The sequence below is a fragment of the Cricetulus griseus genome (assembly GCF_003668045.3).
Source record: "Cricetulus griseus strain 17A/GY chromosome 1 unlocalized genomic scaffold, alternate assembly CriGri-PICRH-1.0 chr1_1, whole genome shotgun sequence".
Lineage (NCBI taxonomy): Eukaryota > Metazoa > Chordata > Mammalia > Rodentia > Cricetidae > Cricetulus > Cricetulus griseus.
The window spans coordinates 255,545,986-255,552,236 of record NW_023276807.1 but is presented as its reverse complement, the minus strand read 5'-3'; positions in this window follow the sequence as shown (position 1 = coordinate 255,552,236).

Here is a 6,251-nt window from a genome sequence, read left to right as displayed (position 1 = left end):
GTATAAAGCAACAATTACACTTAGTACTATTGGGGCCTTGGCTTTTCATTTTATATCCTTTTTAGATTAAGAAGACAATAGCAGATCTCCAAAATAGTTTTGATTCGTATGGATTATTGTGTGATAAATTCCTGAGGTTATTTAGGTCTACTCAGATTAACAAAAGTTGATTTAAAGATACTCATGCGTTTACTAACTGTTCAGCAGCAGGCTTCTAGAAAAAATTTTAGGTAAGTAACAACATATGTTTGATAAGTAAGGTTTATAAATTACTAAGGTCTACTGAAATTAACAGTAACTGACTTGGAGATATATGCCTAGCCTTTTTTGTCTTTGCTAACTTTGTTAAGCTTTAGTTATTTGGATAAACAAAGCTATATAAGACACTGATATTCTGCAATGATGCACTGTTTAAAAAAATCAGGAAAGTCTCCAGTGTCCCTATGGACAGTTTATGGCTTAAAATTTACTATATTTATGGCATACAGTTTTATTTTGAAGCTAAAAGATCTTTGACTAAATCTTCATCTAAACTTTTTAAGGTTCAAACTTAAGAGGGATATAGCTGTAAAGTTTCAATCTTATAAAAGCTAATACCTTTTATATTATATTATATTATATTATATTATATTATATTATAAAAGCTAATACCTTGGAAACTGTTCAAGGTAATTGAGACATGCAAGTTAACGCTGTTACTTTATAAATGATAAAAACGTCTTTATGTGCTCAGAACTAGGCTCATAGTCATGCCGAGTATAGATGTAATTCATTGAGTGACAAGCTTTATTTAGCCTACTGTGTATGTTTTCAAGGTTAAGCAAGTAACTAAAAACCCAAGACCAACAACTCCTGTCAATCAACAGCCTAAGTTCCCCACCCACCTATTCCTGAGGGTGGGATCTCTCCCCCTTCACTTGGTCTTGAACCTATTCCCCTCCCACAACTACCAAGACCCATGAGCTTGGAAGGTTCAAGTGTACAGGATAACTATTGTCCTCTAAACTCCTTAACTGTATCTTAGGTCCCTAATTTATATCTGTCTCAGAAGATGTCCAGTCAGCTGAAGACTTCAAGCTGCCTGCAACACACCAGCCTCAGGTGTTCCTTTGAAACCTGTATCCCCAATGACTCCAAAGTGGCCTACACTTTACTAGCCACAGGTGGTCTCGAAGAACCTAGACAGAAAGAGAAACAGATGACCCCAAGCCTGTACTTCTCTCTTCCTTTCCAACTTTTTGTCATTATTCCATCCTTCCTACCCTTCCAGAACAATACCCTAATTTCAGCAGCGAGTACTTAAGAGAGAGAGAGAAAAAAAAAAGCAAAAGGCTGGAATGTCAGCTCTCGAAGAAACCTGGGGCAACTCTCACACAGTACCTTCGGATCCTCCCAGTACTTCTCACCCCACCCCCTGGTCCTAAACCTCTCCAACCCCAGACCTGGCTTCTTTTCTCTTCTTCCAGCCTCTGATCCTGGTATAACTCAGCCATTTTGGCTATACATTTTCTTGGTCTCTTGGCTCACTCTTGAACACCTGGCCCATGACTCCTCTCTTAGCTCATTTGCCCCCTCTTCTATTCCTCTCTTGCCCACTCCCTCTCTCATGGTCCTACTCAGTCTGCTGGGCATGTTCTGTCTGGACCATTCTAGAGGCCTCTGTCTGGTATCTCACTCATAAAAATAAACCCTTGTCCTCAGCCATACCTTGGAGCAGTCGTGTCATCATTGTCATTCAGTGGTAAAATATTATTTCTTACCAAGCATGTTAGAAATGCCTATGTCCATTTTCATTATCTATTTGGCAAGTTTGATAGCTAATATCTTGTATATATGGAAAATGGCATTTATCCAATTCAAATGATTAAACAGCATTAAAATAGTATTTGTAGGCACGGTGGCTCTAATGTGAACATTAAAGCCTAGTTAGAAGACTAGAAGACAAAGAGACCTCAGTAAACCACAAAGACCAGGAATATTACAGACGTTCATGAGAGTCATACCCTACAAGTTTCAAAAAGTACCAACAAACTTCCTACTTCATTAGTAAAGAGCAAATAAAGCATTTTAGCAAGGAGTGACCAATTGCCACTGGCCTCTATGACTGGCTTTTACCACCTACCCCACCCTGGTTTCCTGAGGAAATACTGCCAATGTGAACTGTCCAAATGCTATCTGGCCCTATCAGAAGATGGGAGGCCTTGCAAAGATGTCAAATGCTCCTCATATAATCACTAGCCATGTTGCAATTACACAGAGAGTTGACATCTGTTACAACCCTTTTATCTTGTTTTCCTTCAGAAACAGAACACTTACTTTTATTTTGCCTATACCAAAAGCAGTACTGGAGCCAGAAATCTGGGAATATTTTCACAGTCTTTGAAAGATTTCTGGCATATAATTAGCCTCTGGGTATTTACCACTCCCATCCAATAAAGTCTGTCCTGCTCCTCAGCATTGAACCCTTTGGTTAGCACAATGCCCAGTGTTTACATTTCCCTCCCTTAAAGCCTAGGACCCATCTCAGAAATATTAAAGAGATAAGAGGCCTTATGAAAGCTCTTAAGACTCTTTACATTTGGAGCAAACAATGGGCTATTTACTTGGCTTATCTTAGGATGGGTGTTCCCTCAGTTCATTAGGGAAGGGGCAGGGTAGAGGAAATTTACACAAGGGATTTTGGGCCTCACAAATCTCCTAGGAAGTAGCTAGACCTTGGGGTACCAGTCTTGTGACCTCGGCCAGGCCAGCTAGGCTCCAAACAGAAGATACTGTCTCAAGAAAACCCTTTCTCATCTTGTTGAAGCTGAGTATTTTATAACTGAAATAAGAAGCTTGTACATAGGATGGGTATTGTTATGACTTCTATATAATACAGGTAGGAAAATACCTGAAGACTACTCAAATAAAGAGTTTATCCGGAACTGGCCACAGATTGGTAATCGGCCACTATCAATGGCATTTCTCAGTGACTCAGGGCAGGAGGGGGGAAAAGCTATAATGATAAAAAGGAAGTCTTAAGATCCATGCCTTGACTGCAAGTTTTGGGGCAGGGGAATGTAGACAGGGGCCAATTAGAAACAGAACACCCCATATAATTACTTTGAGAAACGCATTTGGCTTCTGCAGTTTATGTTGAGTTAGAAGCACAGGCAAAAATGAAGGAAGCTGATACTTATGGAGCAAGACAGGAAGGAGGCTAGCTGTTACAAAGGTTGCTGCTCAACTTCCTGGCACGGTTCTTGTCTAGTTTGTGAGTCAAACTTCTATTCATTATGTGGTCATACTGCCTTTCATGTGGTTTCCATTTTTAAGTCATTCTAAAATGAAATAGTATCTAGGCAACTTAGGAGAAGAAAGTAACCATAAAATTTTGTCTAGATATTAACTCTAGAACAATTTGAATTTTAAAGGAAAGTATTGGTATTCTAGCCCAAGTCATGTTCTTGAAAGAAGCTTTAGAAAATAACATAAAAATGTTTCACTCAGGAAAATTGTTTGATTAGGAGCTAAAAATAAAAACTGCCCCAGTGGTATCTGGTTTTGTTGATCTTGTTTCAAAATGGCATTATAAAGGGCTAAATTGTTTGACAAGCAATATTTCAAACAGTTGCTGAAAATAAACAATTCCCTTAGAATGGACAAGCAGAAGACTGATAGGTGAGCGAAGCAGGACTTACAAATTGTTGTGAAGACAGTGGAAAATGTAGACACAGTAACTGCCTTGTAAACCAAGCCTCAGGATCCAGGGATGGTTTCACTGCAAACAGGAGAAAGTGGATTCCAGGTGGCCTCCCAGGCTTCTGAGCCAGAGGGGACATAGATAGTGAAATTGTTAGCTGAGACTGATTGTAAAAGAGGACAAACACTCAGAAGAGTCATTCCAGGAGAAAGGAGAGCATAGCTCTGAAAACCTGAAGACTAGATACAACTACAGAAGCAGGTATCAGAACCACCAATCCAACATAGCCATATGTTTTGGATATGGAATTAAAAAATAAGTAAGAATGCAAAAGTAACATATAGAACACAAAATAATCTGTGGACTTGAGGAAATTAGCTGGTCCCCAGGGGATTATTCCTGGAAGAATATTGGGAAATGCAGTTGGATGGGAAGAAGTACTGTGTCTTCTTCACATTCCTTTTGCCCCTTAACATGTTCTATTATATGGCTAGTTGAATAATGACAAAATGGCAAGTAAATGGCCTAAAATGAAGGGGCTTTAAGAATATCTACATAGACAGCTGACAGAAGCTGGGCATGGGAGAGGTGGCCTTCCTCAGGTAAGAACACAGCAATTGGCTGTCCAATGTCAAACTATCAGCCCTGAGAACATCTATGCAAGTAGCTTTATATGGAGTGGTAGGTTATGGAATATATCTGTATATACATACACTAATACAGTAACAATTAGTGAAAAAAAAGCCATGACTTTGAAGAAGAGTGGGGGGATATACGGGAGGCCTTGGAGGAAGGAGAGGGAAGGGAAAATATTATAATTAAATTATAAACTCAAAATTAAAAATATAACTGAATCATGGCAAATCCACATGAAAATGGAACACTACACAACTTATATTTTTAAAGTAATATTGCTGTGAAATTTTTCATTCAGATTCAAGAGGAACAGAGTTTCGTATCCACTCCAATCTTCAACAGAGCAACTCAAAACTCAATTCAGGTTCACTGAAGAATGTTGAAGGTTTGGCCTTGGTGCCCTGCTTTAAAACATTCTTAGAATAATAAAGAAATATTTCTCAGGCAATGTTTCCATGAGTCTTTTTCGGATCATTGAAAGAAAGTAAATCATCATTGACTGATTGTCTACTATGGGCAAAATTCCATATTGTTGAAACATAACTTGAGAAGTTAACTTAATCTTCACAATATTCTGAGTTGTAAAGTTAGTGGGATCATCATTGTTCTACATGCAAAGGTGTTGAAATGCATGTTTTCATGATTCTTCAAGCTGCTAATAATAACTTAACCCTTGCTAGGACTTTCCATTTGTACCGTATAGACACAGGGACATCACACAGCTTTGTTTCTGAGTCTGAGCTATTTTCCTCTCAGCTTGATACTAAGCCCACAGAATCAATTTTATTTTTGTCCATGGATAGTGAAATGACCTGGAATTATTAAAATAGTGTTAAGTGTTCTTAGAGTCAATATGTTCAGAAATTTTACTAATGCTCCTTTTCATTTCAATTTATTTATTTGCTTGTCTGCAAAGTTCTGTCCAAGTAAGAGACAGACTTTCCCTGCTTAGGGGTGCTTATGTCCACTGCACAAGCAGTTTGAGGCTTCCTGGGTCTCCACTGCTTAGGTCTACTTATACTCTCTGGGAGACACAATCCAGGCCACCAGCCTCCTACACCAGGCCTACACACAGCTCCTAGGAGGCTTGACAGAGGAATCCTGCAGTGTCTTGCTGCCTGCAGAAGACCAGGATCCCCAGGTTAAGTTTCAGCTTCACACCTCAGGATATTCCCAGGAGAACACAGGCATCTCAGCCACAGTAAGACTTAGTCCTCTCCCGAATACTGTACAGGCCTACACTGAGAGGAAAGAGAGATTAAGAAAGACAAATGGAAAGCAAGAGGGGAGGGAGAAAGAAAAGGAGGGAGGGAAAGGCAAGGAAGGAGAACTAAGGAAGGAAGAAAAAGAGGAAGAGAAATATCAGGAGTAATAATATCTATGCTATGCAAGTTTTTGTTTGTTTTGTTGGTGTGGGTTGGAAGTGATCATACTTATGTGCTGGGTGAAATATTTACTGCAGAGATGTTACACACTTGTCAATCCGCACCCCCCCCATAGGCATCCCACACAGACCAAAGTGTGGATAGCACCAAAGTCTAACCTGGTGAACCAATGAGTTTTACTGGGCTGATTTACAGGAATAGGGTTATTTTCAGGCACAGAAATGCTTTACAGACAACTGCATCACCAAAGCCTACCCCAGGATAGATGACAGCTCACAAATGTTGGGGCTTACTACAACACAACCTGCAGGCAGATCAACAGGTTGGAGGGTGTTCCTTTCAAGTGGCCCAGTTAGTCTGAACTTCTTCTAGGCTGCCCAACTGCGTTCTTCCAGGCAGCTGATTTAGTCAGGGAGTTCCTGAAACCTTTAAAGCTGTTTAACGCCCTGTTGAAAGAGTTTCCCTGAAGGATGGTTTTCTTCGATCTCAGGAAACTGGCACACAACATGTTCTAAAATCTCAGGGATGGCTTCACAGTCCTTTGAGTG